Source organism: Alligator mississippiensis, chromosome 1, assembly GCF_030867095.1.
Source record: "Alligator mississippiensis isolate rAllMis1 chromosome 1, rAllMis1, whole genome shotgun sequence".
In the NCBI taxonomy this organism is placed as follows: domain Eukaryota; kingdom Metazoa; phylum Chordata; order Crocodylia; family Alligatoridae; genus Alligator; species Alligator mississippiensis.
The window spans coordinates 222,066,096-222,087,761 of record NC_081824.1 but is presented as its reverse complement, the minus strand read 5'-3'; the positions used below and the strand labels follow the sequence as shown (position 1 = coordinate 222,087,761).

The 21,666-nt window shown below is 40.8% G+C and overlaps 1 long non-coding RNA gene across 1 annotated transcript in view; it reads right to left on the bottom strand.

Moving 5' to 3' along the window:
• Positions 1 to 1,787: 1,787 nt before the first annotated feature.
• Positions 1,788 to 21,666, bottom strand: part of LOC109286492 (uncharacterized) — a 61,018-nt gene continuing 41,139 nt past the window's right edge. The window contains exons 2-6 of the long non-coding RNA XR_002094556.2: positions 11,352 to 11,451; positions 9,864 to 10,017; positions 7,451 to 7,564; positions 4,798 to 4,948; positions 1,788 to 2,142 (exon numbers count right to left, since the gene is read on the bottom strand). This is a non-coding gene — a long non-coding RNA (uncharacterized LOC109286492). The remainder of the gene's footprint in view (positions 2,143 to 4,797; positions 4,949 to 7,450; positions 7,565 to 9,863; positions 10,018 to 11,351; positions 11,452 to 21,666) is intronic.

Here is a 21,666-nt window from a genome sequence, read left to right as displayed (position 1 = left end):
GGTCCCTGCTAAATTGCTGGGTTTTTGGTTGTAGCCATGTTGATCTAAGGACATAGACAGGCAAAGTTCTTTGAGTAGATATGATATCTTTTATTAGACCAACTGAGTAGTTAGAAAAAAGTTCTTGGCAAGCTTTCAGATGCAGTCACCCTTCTTCAGGCATGGGGAGTCTCTGCTGGTCTAAGACTCCAAGGCATGAGAGAAGCTAAAAGTGTGGCAGGATGTCAGTGAGAATGTAAATAGGTAGAAATTAGAAAAACAAAAAGGTAAAGCAGGGAAGGGGAGGGAAGGGGAAGAAAGTGCGGGGTGGGAGGGGCACAGGGAAACCTACAGAGGCAATAATACAAGGTGAAAAGAGGCATAAATGAGAGAGGAAAATATGTGGAAATCACAAAGACCAAGGGCAGATAAGTACAGGAGGGGAGGGGAGAAAAGGCAGGGAAAAAGAAGAATGTAAGAGGTCATGTCAGGCAGGTATCTGGTGAATCAGAGGCAAGCACGTTGTAAGGTATCATAAATGCAATGTCTATATTAAGTCCATGATTTTTTGTATCTAGTAGATTTCTGAAGTGGAGTCCGTAGGCTCATCTACAAAAGGTGTTTTGTAAATTCCCTTTGAGGATTAGAATTGAGAGATTGGAGAGAAGTGTGCCCCCACAGGTAGTTGGGTATTCTTGTCTTTCTTGAGCAACCAAACAACAACTGCGCACCAGCATGAATGCGCACCAAAAATCTATCAAAGGCAAGTATACCCAACTACCTGTGGAAGCACACTTCTCACAGGACAGTCACCCCCTCTCCAATGCATCAGTTTTACTTTTACCTACTTTTACCTACTTTTCTGTCCTTTATCTTTGTGATTTCCACATATTTTCTTTTCTTATTGATGCCTCTTTTTCACCTTGTATTATTGCCTATGTACGTTTCCTTTTGGCCCCCTCCCTTTCCTGCTTTTCCTTTTTTCTAATTTCTACCTATTTATATTTTCACTGACATCCTGTCACACTTTTAGCTTCTCTCATTCCTGCCTTCCTAATCTCCTACTATTCCTTTTATCTCCTACTATTCCCTTTTTCACAGACAACCTCTTTTCTACCTTGTATTCTATCACTGTAACGTCTCCCTTTTCTTTCCCCTGCCTTCTTCCCCCTCCCTTCTCTGCTTTACATTTGCCTTTCTAATTTCTACCTGTTTACATGCTCATGGACATCCTGCCACACTTTTAGCTTCTTTCATTCCTTGGAGTCTCAGACCAGCAGAGACTCCCTGTGCCCGAAGAACGGTGATTGTGCCCGAAAGCTTGCCAAGACGTTTTTTCCAACTATTCAGTTGGTCTAATGAAAGATATCACACCTACTCAAAGAACCTCGCCTGCCTATGGTCCCAACTAATGCTCCTGCTACAACTAAATAAACCCTAATACATGCTAACTTCCTTCCTTTCATTACATCAGTAAAACCCTATAAGCATGTTGCTCAGCCTTCTGGCTCCGCAGCCTGGTTTTGCTCCCTGAGGACCTCCTCAGCCAGTCCTCCCTCCCAAATAACAGCAAACAAATAAACCATATTAAACAAAGATCCTGTCCCGGACAGTAGGAGAGGGGCTCTGTCTCTGTCTTCAACACAGCCTAACTCTACCCTGGTAGCAAGCTTGTTCCACTCACAGCTTGCCTCCTGCTTTCATGCTCCTACACCCAGTTTGCTCCTCTATGCTCACTCCTTTGAATATTTAAGGTTTTAATGGGACATGCCCTCATTATCTATTCTAGAGGCCTACAACTGAGCTTCCTCAACAGGGCTGACTCCTGTTTCTTAAAGGGCCAAACCTCCTTGTTAGAGGCCCTCAAGCTGGTGCTGCCAAGGCTCTCCTGTGAATAATGCCCTTCACCTAGTGAACATGGGAGGCAAAGGTGACCTCTTCTGATAGCTCCCTTCAACATTTAATGTCAGTGGGAGATGGGGTAGGTGCTTGCCACGGGAGCACTTGTGCAGCTGCCTTGGGAGAACAGCTCCTGCCAGCTCTGTGATAGTAAGATATATGAAGCTAACACAGTTTCCACTCACGGTTGGAATTAATGCTAGGCCACTGATAGATGCATAAGCTAAGACTTCTGCAGCAGCATTTCTTTGGGCAGCTTCTGGCCTGCAAAACAAAATAGTAAATCTTTTTCCAGTCAGAATGAGGTGGTTATATGATTTTGCCAAAGGCATATACAAAATCCCATTCCTCGTATCTCCCCTTCTGCACAAACAAAACAGCCCTTCTGCTAAATGTGATAAACTACAACAATATTTGTGTGTATGTGTGTATACACACAAGGAGATCTCTAGTAGTTAATGCATAACTCTGAACTGCCTTTCCCATGCTGCAGAACACTGGGATACCTTGGTAAAGTTCATAGTGTTGTGTCTTATATCTGCAGTGTATATATGACCCAGATGTTAGGCTCCAGTTATGTGTGAAGCTCAGCTTTCATTTTAAAAAAGTAGTTTCTAACTGTCATCATTTAGGAGAAAAGCTTGAAAATATGAAACCTAAATGGGGTAGCACCAGGAGGCAAATAAAAAGAACTCTCCAAATAATATTTTTTGAAATCTCAGGATTTGGGGGACCTGACTGTTGCAGCTGGCAAGCCTACAATGAGCTCAAACATAAGAAAAACATGATTCATTCAAAAAGGGACTCTTTGAACCTTAGAGATTGAAAGCCCACATGAACTAGTTTACTGGTTCTTGTGGAAAAAGTTTGAGCTTATTTCAGTCAGACCGTGGAAGGTTTTGTTAAGCACTAAGCTATACCTAAATCCCCTAGTCCTTTCCAGTTTCTACAGCATTAAGTGCCATTTTTAACATGGATGTGAAAAAGCTGAATTCAGGCCATATCTTCTACGGCTTAATCAGGAGTTTTGTCTAAAAAAAGATAATGCAGGTTCACTTGCCAGCTTTGTTTGCTGTGTTTTACGAGTGGATGTGATGACCAATGAGTCTTCATAAGGGCTGTTTACAGTGTGATTGCAAAGATAAATGGAACATGGTAAAAGCTGTTAAATTCCTGTATCCTCTATTGCATTGTAAGTCATGAACTCTACTGAGTAAAATAAAGTTGGAAAGGGACGGGATCTAAAATGCATCTCTTCTAATAAGTGACTATCATAATTTCAGGACATATTTTCCATTATGAGCTTACGGTACTGAATCTGTTTATGAAAACTGAACTGAAATTGTGACTCACTCCATAAATACTAACTGAAACAAGATGGCTCAGTTTTAAATATTTATGGTTTCTGTCTCTTTAGGTTTCAGAACATCAGAAGTCTTATTTCATAGGATTCAGAAGTAAAAACAAAACAAAACAACACTCTAAGCTTTCCCAGTAAGCTCTGCGTCCTTTCATTAGAAAAGGAGTTTCTACAGACTGAATGCAAGCTCAGGGAAAGTGAGTCACAGAGAACTGACTATGCAAGAAGAAAAAATGAATAAGGTAAATGACAGAACTCTGCAACAGGCTCTGCTCTCAATTATGCCGGGTAAACACAGCGCCCTTGAAAGATGTGGATGTCCTCCAAATTTACAGCAGGATAGCAGAAAGCAGAATTACATCCACAGTGACCAAAAAGCAGCTATTTACTAAGGGCTGTTTTCAGAGGAGCATTTGAAATTGCTAATACTAAATGTTCTCTTTGTATCAGAGCTTCAGTGGGTGGAGTATTTCCTCTCCGTTTTCAGAGATAAAGTATTTGTTTCTTACTGTGAGTCATTCAGAGATTAGCTTTTCAAAACACCAGCCAAAGCGAAGGATTTGTTCAGCCTTTTTTTTCTTCTTTTTCCTTCATCTGCTAAATATGTTTGTTTCTAGACAATTTGCACATCAAGCAGCATTTACTGTACTTTATTACTATAATCTCCTTTTTGGGAGTTCTGCAGTGTAGCCTCTGGCAAGTGATTAAAAGGTTTAAGTGACACCTAATGCACTGTTAAGTTGCTATGTCCTGCAAAGGCATCTGGAAATGATTTCTCTCTCTTTAGATAGATTTTTGGAAGAGAACTTAACATGACTTCCCCCACCCTTAAGAAGTTAACAAGGAGCAATAAAGACAAGGTGAAGGATAACCTGTATAAAAGCTCTGACCATGCAATATTCTTTTATTTTTCCATAAAGGACTCAACAAGTATAGATAGAAAATTAAATGATGGGGCATCTGCAACTTTCTATTTTGCTCCAAGTTGCCTGCGGAAGTCGGATTAATCAGAACAAAATGCAGGTGATGGAAATTTGACAATGTTAATGAAACCTGAAGATGTACAGTCCTAAGGCTACATCCTTGGGAAGGATAAGCATCAGAGAGCAACATGGACTGAGGAATGGAAACAATGATGGATGATTTTAATTGATTCTTTTGAAAGGACCCTGACTTAATTAACATAAAAATATGGGCAAAGATCACTACATGCAGCAAGGGTCAAATTTTAGGCTAAGGCCTCCAAAAGCAATAACATTACACAAGGGACAAAGGTGAAAACTTGGCACTAAAACAACACTTTCCTGTTTATATCTCTTGAGGGCTAATTGAAGATGATTAATGATATTCGTTAAATGGCTGCCGATCTGTTTTGCATGGATTTGGGGGTGATCAATTCCCCAACATCATCATAGGCCAGCTAGAAAATATTTCCTTCTAGCTTGATGTTTTATAATTCTGAATTTTTGACAAGTTATGTTTGACAGTTATATTTGGAAAATGAGACTGATGGAGAGAAGGTATAAAGGGCTAGAGGAGCTCATATTCAGTTGCCTTACCTTTGTAATGTATTATATACATGCTTTATAGCAACTACGGACAAAGGCAAAGGTGCACCAGCTCTGGCAGGCTGAAATGCTTGGAGACTTAATAGACTCTGGTTCCACTTCTGGAAATCACATGGAAGTCTGTACCTAATCCTCTACATGCCTAGAAAAGAAACATGCAACATGATGATTTGCACTTTGGGCACTTAGATGAAGTGGTTTTACTATTGAGGGCATAGTCACAGAATCATACAGAAGTAGGGCTGGAACAGCCTTTGAGCCCTTCTGAGGCAGGATTATCCCTATCCAAATCATCTCATACGAATCCATTGTCTAATCTTTTAGCAAAACTGCACAGTCAACCGTGCCACAACCACAAAATATAACCTAACTTGTTTTAAGTAAAGCAGGGGAGCATGGTGACTAATGTCCTGCTGCTGTAAAGGTTGTTAATATACGCTCAAGTGATCCCAGGAAGAGATCCAGGCCCCCGACTGCAGAGGAAGGCAAAAATGTCAACAATCCATACCAGTATGCCATATTTGAGGTCAGGAAGGAATTTTACTCCATGGTCAATCAGTTTGACCATGAGTGACTGGTGCCTCCCAAGTCTAGGCGAAACCGGCAAAACCAGAAGTGCACTTCCCCTGGCACTTCTGGTTTTGCGGCTGGCACTTCCAGGGGGTGCATGGCCAATCTCAGGGATGCATGGGTACCCTACGTGTTGCCAATGAATTTGACTCTGAGCAGAGGGGCAATACTTTCTTCTAACCAGGAACCTTCAAGTTCTTGACATAACTGTCAGGTTAAGTCTCAGCAGGAGCACTGACACACCCTAGTCAAAATCCCCAGCCTTGGATTCAACACCTAATACCTCTGAGGAAGGCTTAAAAAAAACCAAACCCTGGCACATGTAGCAGTGGGGGTAGAGGTGGGGAGGGGCAGGGGGAGCAAAAAAAAATGTATAATGTAGCAGCAAAAGAATAATGGTATTTTTATTGCAGGCAGGCAGAAGATAGAACCAGTTTGTTTCCTCAAAGATACCCGACAGTGTATCTAAAATCTTACGACTCAAACAATCTAACTGCAAGGGGAATAAAATACCATACACGTAGATCCCACACAAAATAGTCAAACTCCAAATAAAAGCACACAGTAAGTCAGCCTCACTGTAGGCCAACCACATGTAAAAGCAAGCTGTAAAACCAGCCCAACAGAGCCAAACCACATGTAAAAACATGCTAAAAACCAGCCTCAGCCTAGCCAAACTACATATAAATCAAGTGCTGGAGAATATTCAAGGTCTATGTGTTTATCTGAACCATCCAATGCTCTCGAGAATCCCTTCAAGTCAGGGGTCCTTCTGGCTCTACACCTTCCTAATGTTGTTTTCTCTTTAGGAATGGCCAATGGCCTAGTAACCTCATCCAATATCTTCAGTGACTATTCTCCCTTCCCATGGCTTCAGGGAGCCATTAGGTAAGCCTCCTGTCTCCTTACTTAGGTGCTGGATGATTTTTGAAGGAATAATAAAGAAGCTTTGCTTTACTTTCAAGCTAGGGAGCAATCCAGAGCCAAGCTTTGGAGAGACCAAAATGTAGTCCATGTCCTGAGTGATGCAGAGGGAGCCACTTAAACTTTATTCTTCTTGAACAAAGAGTCAAAATGGCTTCTAGTAACCTTCCTGACCGCACAGGATAAGCTAAGTCAAACAAGGACTAGGTGAAAAGAAGATAATTTTGTGGCTCATCTGTACATCTCAAAATGAAAGAATAACCGAAATGTATTGCTGTATTTCCAGTCATCCTAACAGCAAAATATTGTAAATTAATTTCTGACAGGAAAAAAAAATCAATTTTGCATAAAACAGCTTCCAATACTTAGAGGCTTCATGACTGAAAATGTAAAGAAGCTTTCATTTAAAAGACTTTACATTTACCAATATTTAATCAGATATAATTTCTGCTTTCAGGACCAGATCCATGAAAAGGATAAATTAAGTATTACTAGTAAAAAAATGCATCTATTTTTTTTAGATGCCAGCCAGGGCTGCTCTGACCCAGCTCTGTGTACTGCGGTCCAGGGTGCATATTCAAAGGGTGCGCCTGAGAGCAATAAACTCCAGCATGATGTGCACTGGAGTTTGTTTCGCATTAATTGCACGTGTAGACTCTCCTTGTAGGTCATTGACAGAGCTGGGAATAGAACCCAGGTCTTTTGAATGGTAATCCCCTAAATAGAGTTCGTTATCATGTTCAATGAGAAGTCCCAGTAATAACTGTGTTGAAAAGCATCCGTTTCCTGCTGTATTACCAGAAAACTAGCACATTTGGGCAGTCTTTAAGAGCACAGTCATCATATATCTGTAAAATGTGTACATGGTATAGTATAGGAGGACTTAAATCGGAAAAGACAGCTTGTAGAAGCTGAGAGAAGAAGGCTTAATGGTTTGTTCAGTCAATGAGAGTTAGTCTTAGCTTATGCTTTATTGTTTAAATCCACTAGTATTTAACATGCTGTTGAAGAGATGGTGGAGGGAGGGGAGTGGATTTTTCTGAGATAATCCAGGATTCCAGCCCTAGAGCCCCTTTATAGGTAATATAATCTTTGAAGTCAGCAGGAGGTCACATCTTTATTTTCTGTCAATCCACATAGTTCCACTTACTTGATTAGAGAGATAACAAGTTCCATCAGCAGAGGATCTGGCCTAAAAACCAACTTTAGTTTCCAACTAAGAAGGCACTGCTCTATTAAAATCAGGTCCAAATGAAAATTTTACCTGAAGAAGGAACCACACAGAAATATTAGGGTTTTGCTGCTTACATGTCTCTTCTCTATATGCAGTTTTATTCAGTTTTGTTTTAAACTTGATGGTTATTTTTCCAAGTTTATTCCATTCCATTATCAGAGCAGGTAAAATAATTACTAGACAAAGTTTCCAAAATTTAGAAAATGAGGTATATGTGGTTTTTTTCTCTGTCCATTACCAACATTTTGGTTGAAAAAATTGTGAGGATATCTGTGCAATAATCTATTCTGCATGTTTCACTATACTTTTCATATGCAACACTATATGAATCCTTTTTTTTCCTTTATCCATTCCGGGGAACTCCTTCCTATTCTGGCAGGTACTATATTTTATGGGAAATATTCTAATGCAGAACCAGTTTGGTGAAAAAAAAGAAATATAGGAGAGGGTACAAGTTGTCTTGCACACTTCCGTAACAGTAACCCATTGATTAGTGTGCATTACATGCTCCTTTCTCAGCACATCTACACAAGTTTACTGTGCAGTTCATTAATTAACTGTGCAGTAAATGTCTTGGCATCTACATGTGCACCACTATTAGAGTCCACAAAACTAATAAACTCTGCAGCAGGGTAGTCTTGTAAGATACAAATACTACTTTGCTGTGGAGTCTTTTCATGCAGAGCAGCTTATGTGTAGATGCTGCCCTGGCTGGCTGCAACACAGGATGCTTCAGTGTGGGGCTAGCTGTCAGGCAGCTCCCATGCTGAAACACCTCTCGTGCCTCAGACAGCAACACCCCCCCGCCCCCATTCCCATTGCACATGGAGCCCTGGGTCCCCCGCCAGCCTGGGCTGTCCAACCAGGATCTATGTACTGTGCACAAGAAAAAACTCAAGAGATATATGCTCTGGATTTTTTGTTCCCAGGCACACGGTTTGAATGTGTGCCTGGTTGCAAAAAACTCCAGAGCAATGTGCACATTAATTGCACATGTAGACACACCCTCTGTGCCCAGTCTACAGGGGATCAGTGTGTGCAACAACCCCAGCTTCTACTCATACCATAGTGGTTTGAGCCTTTAGTTCCAGAGGTCTTAGGTTTAATTCCTGATGTACCGGTCAAATGGCAGCTATTGCACAGGTGTGGTGTTATTCCATGATCCCCGAACACAGGGACTGGCCTCTGTGGTGAAAGCGATCTCAAACAAGAAACAAAAGGGCATGATGGTGGAAAAACCAACTACAAAGGAAATGCTTCCTTAAGGTACAGCAGAAACTGGTACAGTTTCCCTGTGCATTCATAGCACACATAACACAAGTTTCAATTTAATCCTTAGTATTTCAATTTTATTACTACATAAACCAAGGCTCAGTTGACATTTAAAACTAGTTATCTAATGAATAGGAACAGCATTTCTTATTCATTGCGCTATCTATAGCTATATCCTTTAACAAGTACCATCTACTATTTTGTCAATTAAGCTGTGGCTATCTATAACATGAATCATGCTTCCATTAATGCAAAAGATTTTCCTTATGAGTATACTGACAGTCACAGTGAAAGTTAACTAGAGAAGAGTACTGGACTTCAATTGCTATCCTGTAAACCCCAACAACATTACAGTGATTTACCACAACAATAAGCTGAAAAGGAAGAAATAAATGGAGATGCAGAACAACAGACTTGTGAAGGGAAAATTCTATACTGCTCAGACTTAGAAGCAGTGGGTGAAATCCTGAACACTTTGAAGTCAAGGGGAATTTTACCATTGATTTCATAAGGGCCAGTGTTCTACCGAAAGAGTTTTCAGAGAAGTAGTAAACTGTTGTAGAAAGAGGAGCATGTACAAAAGAAGTCAGACATGCTGTGAAAGACATGCTTTTTTTAACCATAGCTATGGCATCTAGAGAGTATAGGTTACATATTACTTTTGCTCTTTCTTCTCCTAACTTTGTGCCAGTATCTTGTTATCTGATGTATTTTAAAAATATATGTGAACTTCAGATGAAAAAGTCAAGCTAAACCCTGATTTGCTCATGTAAAGTCTTATCTCTCTGAAACATAAGGTTGATTGTACACACAGATTTGTAACTTATATACTCAATGTATGCTTAAAAAATTCCTCTGATCATCATTAAACATTCACACTAAAGACTACCCTTTTGGCTAACTTTACTACTAGTGCATCATCATATGCTTATGAGTCATAATTCACAATGCTGGATGTTCGGCAGATCATGAAGAAGATTCATTTCTCCCTAACTGCAGGTCATTTCCATACTCAATATGTCTCTGAAAGAGCAAGGTTTTATTTTGCTTTATTCACCTTTGAAAAATCTGTTGATTAAGTCTTGCTTGTTGAAACATCATTATTGTAGGTCATGGCATTGTGGCAGAGAGAAAGAACACAGCCTACTCTTCAGATCACCAGCTGAGAGGGAAGAAAGAGTGCTTCGAAAAGTCCTCCTTTAACTTGTGGTCTGAAAAAGTGTAATACGGGGAAAATATGAGAAAAGACAGGGGAAAATTAGGGGAAAATAAAAGTTTCTGTGGAGACCCCTACTCATACAATGGCTTTTCTGACTGCAGCAGGCCAACAAAACTACATGCCTCCTCTCCCAACCCTACCACAATCCCCCTGAAGGTTGCAAGCTCCAGCTTAATTCAAAACCCACTGAGGACAATGGGAACACTCCCAATGGGAACTGTCTTCATCTGGGTTGGGATCAAGCACAAAAGAAAGCTGGTATACAGAAAAAAGAGCCCACTTAATTCCTCCCCCACCCCAAAGTTTAAAATATTCTAACAAAAACAATGACCTTAATATAGAGAATTTATTTCACCTCAAGTCCTCAAGTTTCCCACCAAGTTATGAGTCCTTAGGAAATCCCCTTTGCCTCCATTCTTATTGCTTAAGCAGTCCATCCTGTTTCCGTTCTAATGACAATCTTTGGCCAAATAACCCCAAATAAAACACAGAGGCAAATCACAAAGATTTACTGTAAATACTAAAGTCAGAATGTGGTACAGTATTTGGTGCTACCCGTCATTATTACTTCTTCATTAGATACCTTAAACCCTGCTCACTGATTGATAATGAATTAACACAAGTACTCAAGTGGCCTCATTCTTATGTTAAATCGTTTTACCTTTTGGTTTTGGGTAGTCTTCAAAATGACGATCAACTCCACAAAGAATTTTTTCCCCCTACTATAATTGCAACCTGCATCATAAAAGTTTTCTAGTGCACTCGGGATACAAAAGTGAGGGCTCTAAAGGAGCATTTCCCAGTGATATTTTTACAATATTTCCCAGTGGTATTTTTGCAGGAATAAAAAGTAACAAAGAAATTAACATCAATCAAAGCAGCTAATCAGAACAAAATGGTGATCTGTCTCATGTTCTGGGTTGTTTCTTTTTTCGATAGAGTCTATTTACTGATATGTATATTAGTCTTCTAATCCTTTAATGGGGGAACAGTCTTTTGAAGACTCCCTCTCAGAGGTGCTATTACCAAATATATGCTTCTAATTTAACTTCCCATGCCATATTACAGTAGCCTGAGGCAAGTGTAGGTGTTGGGTTTGTGAGAAAAGCCCACTGCTGATGTTTATCAGATGACCTTTTAAAGGGTAATAGGGGGGTTATCCACTGACTGATTAAAACCATATGTAGGTCAATTTTCCCAGGCATTTCTTACTACTTTTTAAAATCCCAAGGTTTTTTTTTTAATACAAATTCAGCCAGGTATCTTCCATTTCTGACATATATAGGCAGCACAATAGAATCAAACCCAAATGTCACCTGAACTTACCCACTTGAAAGTCAAGAAACCCACATTTGCAAAAGAGTTATTAATAATTCCTATAGTGCCCAAAGACGCCCGTCTGGTTGGAACCATAGGCTGCGGAACACTGTACAAACACAAAGAAAGAGATCACCCTTGGCTTAATAAGCTTCCCGTCTACAAAAACAAGCATCATATGCAACTGGGGAAGGAGCAACAGTATAATACAGTTACGGATTTTTGTGATTTTTTTTTCTTTTAGCTATAAATACAGTAACCCCATCTGCTGACATGCCATTGATTTCTTACAGACACTAGACAGGAGATGGGCCTTTTCTTTCTTCCCATTTCACAGGAAAGTGTATTCATGTTGGATCTGGACAGTCACTTTCAATTTTTTTAAATCATTGCAACACTCTGCAGAGGTCATGGTCATCTGTTTTGTTCTGAGCACTGAAGGGAACAACTAAGCACTAAGGTACAGAGCTCCTGCTCCTTGTTGTTCCTGTAAGGCCCTTCTGGACTTCTGTTTGATCTCAGATGTAAACGTAGAAGGGCAAGAAGGGGCTTGGGGCCTTCAACTTTCACATCTTGGAGGAAGGGGGGAACACTGTCTTTGTTACGCAGATGGACATGTAACCTTCTGCACCATTTAGCTTTTGGCAAGCTATGAAGGGGAGACAGGGGACTGGAAAAGAGATACCCAGTCTGAGGACGCAAGGGCACCTGTCACTGTTTGGCAAACTCAATTTTGAGGTAGTTGTGTTGGAGGACGTACATTTTTCTGCCTCTAGAGGGCAGCTTTCCTCATATTAGACAAACAAGAAGCTGCTGTTAAATTCCTTTCTGGAGCAGAAGGACCACCCTCCCTGCCTGGGCTAGTCCTATGCTTCCCTACCAGTAGAAAAAGAACAGGAAGATCTGGCTAGGGAAGGAGAGAGCAGAAGAGCAGGAGAGGAGACTCAGCTTCTCAACCTCTGACTCAGCAGCACCAGTTATAACTAAATGCTTCCTCAATTTATTATTATTAAGGATTCTGGATAAATGCCATGCTCCCAAAAATGACATAACACACATACACCCATAATATAAATAAGTTTGGACAAAGTAACCAAACTACAAATATTATACTAAAAATAGAGCCCACCGACATAAAAACATTATTAATATAAACATAGTAGTAGATCAAGACATGAATCTATAATACTGCTGTAAGTAGGTCCACACTTGAGACAATAAAATAAGTCTAATGTTAAAATGTATCACTCGTATCAGTAATAAAGGATATTTAACTCTAATCGCCTCAGTCTTGTAAGCAAAAATTGCGAGATGGTTTATTACATTTGAATCTGTTTGCTGTAAAAGCCGGGTTAATTTCTCTCTGTTTGAGAAGTATATCAATTTCTGCAAGTTCGGTAATAAATAGGTTCTCCTTATGTCATCATATAAAGAAAATTCTAAAACACAGAGGATAGCATCTTCCACGACTCCTAGACAGGCTGGGCAACATCTTTTAGCCCCTAGGGTGGAAAATCTACGTCCAGCCAAATCAACTGTGAGCATCTGTTCGGTCCTGAATCTAGTCAAACAGGATCGCCATTTATTATTGAAATCCAACTGTAGACACCTCTCTCCCCCTCAATCTAATTTCCAAAGAGTATGTAAAGGGGCAATGCGAGTAGACCTAGCCACTGCAAAATCATTCTGCCTGGCAATATCTCATATCCTCTGGAAAACCCAAACCTTTTCTATGGGGGGAGAAAGATCTTTCATTATCTTTCAGATAATATCCCATCCCAGAAAGTGCAAAAGTGCAGGAAAGAAAAGCTAACCAAGGTGACTGGAGAGGAGGGGGATTATTAATATCGTCTATGTAGCATAATTTAAGCAGATGAGATGGTAAAAGGGGCAGGAGTTTAAACCAAAATCCTGCCATTCTAATAATAACTATAGTTAAAATAGAATCCATTCCCATCTCTAATCTCAAAAAGGATGCAGGAGTTGAGGGAGGAAGAGCCAGAAGAGCCCTAAGAAACTTATTCTGAGGTATGTCTACATCATTACTAGCAGCATAACCCCATATGTCAGCACCATATAATTCTGAGAGGTGATTTTGGCTTTGTATGCTGATATAGGAGTTTGGACTGATCATCCTGCTCTAGTTTTATAACATTTCTGTATAGCCACAGCCGATTGGGCTCCCTTAATTTTAACTGACTGAATGTGATATTTCCATGATGGAGAAGCTGTGACTAAGACACCCAAATATCTATAGGTTTTGAGAGCAGCACCAGATTTTGTTCAACTTCCCCTCTAAGCATGCAAGAAAAGAGGCACTGCTAATGAGCTGGGGGGTCTGGGACAGAGGAGTATGTAATGCGGGGTAGAGGGGAGGGAGCGCCAGAAACACAGGGGAACAGAAAGAGTGGCAAAGATGGGGGAAAGTAGAAGATGAATGAGGTATCAAAGAAAATGAAAGCAGAGGTTTGTGGGTGGAAAGGTGGGTAGAAACAGTTTTCAGGGAGATAAGAAAGATGGAGAAAATGGATAAATGAACAGAGTGCAGCAATTTAAAAAAGGGGGAGGAACTTTGGTGCATGACCTAATCCATGGTAACTGCCTTTGTGCCCAGTCCTACCCTGCAGTAAACCAGTAAAACTGAAAGAGTCTCTGATCCCATTCAATTTGCTGTAATGTGTTTGTCTATACCCAGAAGGTCTAGATGGCCAAACAGAAAAAGTTCTAGGGCTTCAGAAGTTCCCTCAGGGGTTGGAGCCCTCCAAGCAACAGCCTAGCCCTCTTTGAATTGGTGAGTAAATATGCAGGTGAGATGTCACATCCCACCATGTACTGAGTTAACAGCTCAGGATCAGGCCTTGTTTGGCAACCTGGAAGAAGCAGAGTGCTCCTGTGGGGTTGCTCTGCCACCAAGCACCAGCAAAACTCGACAGCATGCATTTTTTGTACAGCTTTCCTCTAATTACGTGTTTCAGGAGTAAGACAATGATTATTATTTGTAGATGAAAGTAAAGAGAAAAACCCATCAAAGAGATTTATTAAGCCCTTCTACTTCAGGGATCATTTTCCAGTCATGACTATGGAAAAAAAAAGTTCCTTGAAGAGATATGTTGACTTTATGTCTATTTTATTTTACCAAAAGTATCAACTCCATTGAAGCACATCTCTTCTATAGCAAAATGTGCCCTGGAGGGTGTTAGCACTGAAACGTCAATTATATATACAGGCACACTAACTGTTAACAGAAAATTATGGCATTAGAGTGTCAGTCAGATACGACCTCCCACAAACTATTCCACAGGAAAACTGAACTGGCTACAGGGGACTGCTGCTGTGAGATACTGAGCTCCTTGACTGTCATTCAATTCAGTGAGAATTCAGCACTTCCTTGAGTGCTCAGCACCTTGGCAGAACAATCGTGGAGACGCAGCTGCTATTGCTGCCTAGAATCTCTGAAAAAAGTGCTGTTTTGAAACAATTCTGGGTCTATATCCCCTAATTTTTACCTTGCTATTTCCTCATTTAGTAACGGTGCACAAAAATAACATCTTGGTGTTACTGGTGTCTCTGCACTCTTTACCACTGAATAAAGTGGTTGTTGTGCTTCTGCTCCCTTCCAGTGTCATAAGAATCAGGATTAGCAGAGACTCAGAGCCCATCATAATGCCTGATGGTAGCCCAGGATAGCATGTGGAAGTGGGGCACTACACAAATCCCACAAGCTCCATCTTAATATAAAAGGAGACATCGTAAACTCCTTGGAATAAGGAATGGTTTTTAATGGACCTTAGCAGAGGGCCTGGTCTTGTAGTCTCTCATTCCTATGTGTAGTCCTGTTCCCACAAGTGAGCCTTTTTGAGCTCACATGAGTCAACACAACTCATAATTTTGTAGGATTGGCTCTTATTTCCTAAAACACAGTGCAAATGCAGCATAAGGTGAAGAAGCATTTTATGTGATTAATAAATATGGACCCTAGTTAACAGTGGGCACATCTACACATGCAGCAGACTGTGCAGTTGTTACTGTGCAGTCCTTTAATCCTTGCTTAAGCATGTGCTAAAGGCCTGTGCAGTAACTGGCATTACTGTGCACTTCCCATGCTGCACAACTATTTACAGCAGCCACTGTGTGGTAGCAATGAGGTACTGTGGAGTAACTCATTGCTATTGCATAGTAGCATCAGTGTCATGGTTCACGCCTGGCACCTGGCATCACTATGTCGCTGTAGCAATGAGCTATGGTGATGTAGCTTGTCACTATGGCAACACAGAGTCTCTTGTAGACCTTCCCAGTGAGCACCTGTTTGGGCATTTTCTACTCTCACTCACAGAATTTGCAATTTACCCCTTCAAAATTATTCCCATTGCACCAGTAGTCAGAATTGGGAGAATGTGAATTATTTAGAAAGACAGATATAAGGTCACTTGAAAGATGTATCAGAGGGTGCAAATGTAACATGATGTGCTTTAAACTGAAGGACTTCAGAATTGTTCCTGTTTCATCCAGGGGCATTGGTCCAGTCCATTATTTAAATGGACTGGACCAATTAAGTACATAATTACTAGATGATGTCTGCCCCCTCACTTTGTGGAAGGCATTAAAGGTATTTGGAGAGTGATATATCCTACATCTGTCCATGCCCTAACAGGCTTGTTTATTCTTAATACTTTAGAAGGGTTTCAGGTCTTTCCTGAGGTGTCAGACAGTTTTTAAGGATTTGCCTATATGGAATTATGCTTTAACTAATCTCAAATTGTCAGAACTAATACAAGAGCATCGAAGTGAAATTTAATAGATTGTGATATATAGGCAGTCACAGTAGAAGATCTTGTGGCCCATCCTGGACCTAAACTTTATGAATCTGTAGATCATTTAAACACAAAGGACTTTTTTTCATTTAAATTAAAAGTTTGGCCTTAGTCCGTGTGTAAGTCTGTTTTCTGTCTACATTTTCCACCCTGTAGATGGTGTTGTTACTTTAGTCTGCTCAGCTAAGAGTATGGGAATAATATAACTGACAATTGCTAAAAAAAAATAAAAAAATCATCCTCTATACCTTCCAAGAGTGCACCTTGCAGCATCTCATGCAGTCACAGCTCATGACTCACTTAATGCTCTCCTTTTGATTTGGGAGGTACTAGGGCATCAAGGGGATGAATTTACTGCATAGAGAAAGACAGACCATGTAGTATAATTCATGGAAAACACAAACTCACAGCCTCTGCCTAGTGAGGGGTAAAATCTTGACCTTTGGGCTGCTTTTCTTCTTTTCCAGTAACCACCCCATTTTCCCAATTGCCAAAACATGGGAGTCATCTCACTTAATCATTGCAGTCCTATTATGCTCCAGAGGTAAAATCCTGGCTCTATTAACGTCAAAGGCAAAGTTCCCATGGATTCACCAGAGTCAGTATTGTATAGTCATGGTATACCACTTTAATAGTGCAGTAACAAGAGAGGGTCTGAGACTCTGGTCTTGTCCTTAATGATATTGCATTTTCCATCACAAAAGTTTCTGGGGCTGCCTGCATGGATCAAGACTGCAAAAGGTGGCCTTTGATGTGGCCATTTCATAGACATTAGGGGCTGGAAGGGACCTCCTGAGATCATCCAGTCCAGCGCCCAAAAGGGGCAATATTTATGGATGATTATGTAACCATGTGTAAAGTTTGCCCAACTCTCACAGGCTAGGTACTCTGCGCTGATCATCATTGTTGTTGCTAGAATTTGATGTTCAGTCAGTTTTACAGTTCTGTGATTTATTTGGCCACTAGTTTGCAAAAAGAATCAGCAAACATTTAGGACAGAATGTTACATAGGGATCAGGGCTCCTAACCACTAGACGCAGCTTTGACAACCTCAGCCTTAAAATACAAAGGACTAATACAAAAAATAAAATGAACAGAAATAAACTTAACCGACTTTATTTTCCCCACCTGATGCCACTAAAAAACTAATTCTTTAACAGCTTTATAGTGGGTGGATTGACTCCTTTGTAGCTCACCCCAGAGAGATCCCACACAATGTGATGCAAGCAAAATGTATTATTTTACATTACATTCTTTGCTTTGCTTAAAGGTGGCAAGAGACTGTAACTACTTATAATCATCTATAAGACGTGTGCAGTGAACAAATATGTTATTGCTTGATGATCCCTCACTATAGCAAAAAAGAAAGCTTGGGTTTTTTATACTTTTCTGAGATAAGCTTTTTTTCCCCAAAAATATATATATAAAAAGTAATGCCTGTGCCCCTTTTTCTGCAGAACTGGACCTAAAAATATGCCATGGGAAGGAACACGAATAGCCATGAATGTCTGAGACAATTTATATCAATTATTTCCCAGTGTAGCAGTTGCAAGGAAAAGCTGCTACCTGAGTGTTTCCATTAGGCAGGTGCCAGAACTCTCTTGTTTCCATTCCAAGCTTACTGTGAATGTACTCCATGTACTGTTAAGCAACAAGGAGGAGCAGAAGTCATTGCTTATCCAGAAAAAATTCCAAGGCCAGTACCAGGCTGCCTCTGTCCCTGAAAACTATCCCACCCCTCCCCAGCAGTTCTTCAAGACTGAGCCTCCAGGGAGAAAAAAGAAATCCTTTGATACTTCCCTGCTTCACCCAAGTTTGTAATAACAGTGATATTTTGAACCTTTACAGAACTTTTTCATACCCATTTGAGGTAGGAATTGCTTATTGTATCTTTTACAGGCCAGATTCTCAAGGACACCCAGCCCTATTTAACACCGAAGAATTTAGGATTGAATATTCAAGGGGCACCTAAATCCAGTTATGTATCACAGAGATCCTCAAAACTCTCATTCAGCTGCTGCTAAACTCTGCATGTGTCTGAAATCCCTAAATAGCTACGTTTCTGCTGGTTGCCATCAACAAACCATCTGAGTCCTGATACTGTTGAGCTTTTCATTGCCCTAGCTCATGTCTGAATAGTAACTAAAAATAGGGCAGATAATACATGTAAAAAATAGGGCAGATAATAGATCTGATGTGATTTTCAGGCAAGGTACTCCTCCTATACCTGCTTCTCTTCCAGTTGGTGAGCTTAGAGCAAAAGACAGATGGAGAAGAGACTTTTGGAGGTTGAATTCAATGCCACTAGGACTGGGGGTCCAGCTTTTTAACAGCACTAGAGGATTTCACAGCTATTAGTTAGGGCCCACTGGTTCCCCCCCCCCCCCCCCCCCCCCAAGGCAATGCACAGGGAAGTTAGATCTCTATGAATGGGCTCCTCAGAAGCTAGCAAGCTTCTGGCTTCCTGAGCCAGATGCTCGTGTATTTTATTATTACTCTGAGGGGGAGGCCCAAAGGAGTTAGATTCTGAACTTTGCAGGTATGAACCCTTGGCTGTCATACAGTGCCTATTTGAAGCAACTAGATTTTCACAGGTGTTCAGCACCCAGTAAGTCTTACTGGTCTCCATGAGTGTAGGTGCCCTTGGAAAACATTTACAAAGGTGGCCACTCTCATGTCTCTCCAGAAGAAGACTTTTGAAAACCCAGACTTCAGTTTAACAGTGGATGTTGCTAGATCCAGGATGCTTTTGAAATTTTGGTTCTTATGTGAGTGACTAAAATGGAAGCTGAACTTTTGTGACATTGTGGTTCCAGCTGCAGGTGCTAAGCATTTTGAACATTTGAACAACCTGGTCCTGAACTCATCTGAAACTGCAATCCAGTGAGGTTAAGTAATTTGTACAAGGCAGTGGCAACATGTAGAGAGTGCATGGGGGTGCACATGCACCCCCTGAGAGCACTGGTGCACCCCCTGACAGGCCGCACTCCCTGCTTAGGTGATGGGCAGGGGGAGGCAGGTGGGAGTGTCAGTGCCTCTCCTGCGAACACTGGCCAGGGAGTGGGAGTACCTGGATGAAGCCCCGTGGCCACTTCTGGGACTGCCACAGCCACTTCCAGAAGCGCTGTGGCCACTTTCCTGTTGACATGATTGGCCACGGGGGGACCCCCCCCTTGTTGGTGAGATTGGCTGTGGGGGACCCCCCCCCCCGGTCACTGATTGGTTTCTGGGGTGGGGGTCGGGGTGCCCCCGACCAAGGTGGCACCAGTCGCCCATGGTACAAGGTCATCAAATGAGTGTATGGAAGAACCTGCAATGGGAGTCCAGCGTACAAGATCACGCTAAGGATATGTAATGTAATGACTAAAGAATCGGGACCAAATCCCTTGATAGAGCTGGAGAAGAGCCAGGTTGTCCATTTTACAAGAAAATCCATTATTTCATTTTATGATATAAAAACTAAAAACATCAAATGCCCTATGAAATGGAATTCTAAAATTAAAACACTTATTTGGCCTAATTGTATACTTCTTTTATAATATTAAGGCATTTTGTTTTGAATTTGAGATTTTAAAAATATTATTCCTATAAAAATAAATTTCATTTCAAAAAGTAAATTTGAAAAGAAAATAGTATAACATTTTCTTTGCAAAATTCTCAAAACTGAGTTCTTCAACATAGAACTGCTCAGTTTCATTTTCTGCCTAAACAAAATGATGTTGAAATTGCTGTTTTATCAAACAAATTGTTTTCATAGAAAAATTTTTCCATCTTAAAAAAAAAACCAACACATTTATTATCTGCCCTATTTTTACTTACTGTTCACGAATTTTATTGCTAGGGACCTACCTAATTCATGGAGGCTGCCTCTAAATTTTGTGGTCCTGGCTCAGCATCAGGTGCCATTTTCGCAGCACCCTCATCCTACACCTCTGATTGGCCGAGGATCTCCAGAAGTCCTGCCCCTCCCTGGAAATTGACAGATACCTATCTGTCAATCTCTGGGGAGGCATGGGGGCCCTTCAGCTAATTAGAGGTGTGGGACAAGGTTCTGCTCTGCTTTGATATGAAAATCTCCCCCACCCTTTACTCCCCCTGTGCTTCAGGTTGCCAGGGCTTCCTGCCTCTGTTTGCAACTGCCTTTCACCTCTCCCCTCCCCCCACATTTCCTGCATTTTCATGGGGGGCCTACCAAAAAAATCATGAAATTGTGAATTTGAAAGGTTCCTACTTAATGATACACTCAGCAATCTCTATACCTCTGCTTAATCATTTCAAAATGTGGATAAATATTACCAACCATGGGCTTAATTAATAAGTATTTGAGTGCTTTGAGATAATATTTAGTGCACACTACATATAAACACTATTCTAAGCTCTCTACCAGTATTAACTACTCTGATGAAAGGCACTACAGACATCAGTCACTCTTCACCTAAATCATTAGGGGAATCTGAAACACAGCTCTTTTTTCGCTTCATGTAGTTTGATATCACATTTCTTCATAAATCACTGTGGAATGCTTGGATTTCAGACTAATGTTAGGACCACAAAACCAATATCCAACACAGTCTCTGCATCCCATCTCTCTTTTGCAATAACTAGCTATGAACTATGCTCTCTTTCTTAATTGCCCATGACAAACTGACGAACTCATCATTTACAAATGGCTCTTAATAAATATCTAGGAGTTGTTCTGCAGTGAATTTAATATATATGAATATCTGGGATCAGATCTCCTTTTTAATTTTGCATTGCATTTTGGATTATTTTCTAACTTGATTCTCCACAACTAGTTTTGTCTTAAAAATCTGAAGTAACTACTGATTTTGGAAGTCTCCATTTTTGAGTGACCAGTTTGAGATAACTTGAAAACGGAGACACCTAGAATCAGCAGTCACTTTAGGAAATATAGGCCCCCCTCTGTTAAATGCAAATGCCTGTGTCTGAAATTAGGCATGCCTTTCTATTGGCTGAGACCACGTTATTGGATAAAAGGAGGGAATTGAATCTTATAAGCACCATGCTTTGCTGTATGACTTACCAAGTGCCACTGTTTTACTTGTACAATGAAATCTCTGTGTGTGCATCAGGGATGCCTCCTCAGGTAGGCACCAAATCAAATTTTATGAATTGCTTAATCTCCATGGTAAACGGATTTTAAAATGGTGTCAAGTTTGGGTGTAGGATTCAGGAAAACCCTGCCAGACCATTTAAGAATTACTCGGCACCTTAACCGGGAAGAGCATATGGAAGCCACAAAAGGGTCAGGTAGAAAAATGGCCTTTGCATTCTCCCCATCATGAGCTTTCCTGCTGCTGGGCCAATCCCTCATCATAAGCTAAGAGCAATTCATGAGCTACATGGTACTCCTCCCTAACTCTAATCAACCCCAGCATCAACTACTGACATCAGTATGGAGTCAAAAATATCTAGACCCACCTAGAAACATAAGGTATGTGTTTATACTGGGAGGAGACTCAGTACAGAGGGAGTGGGAGGAGCATTACTAA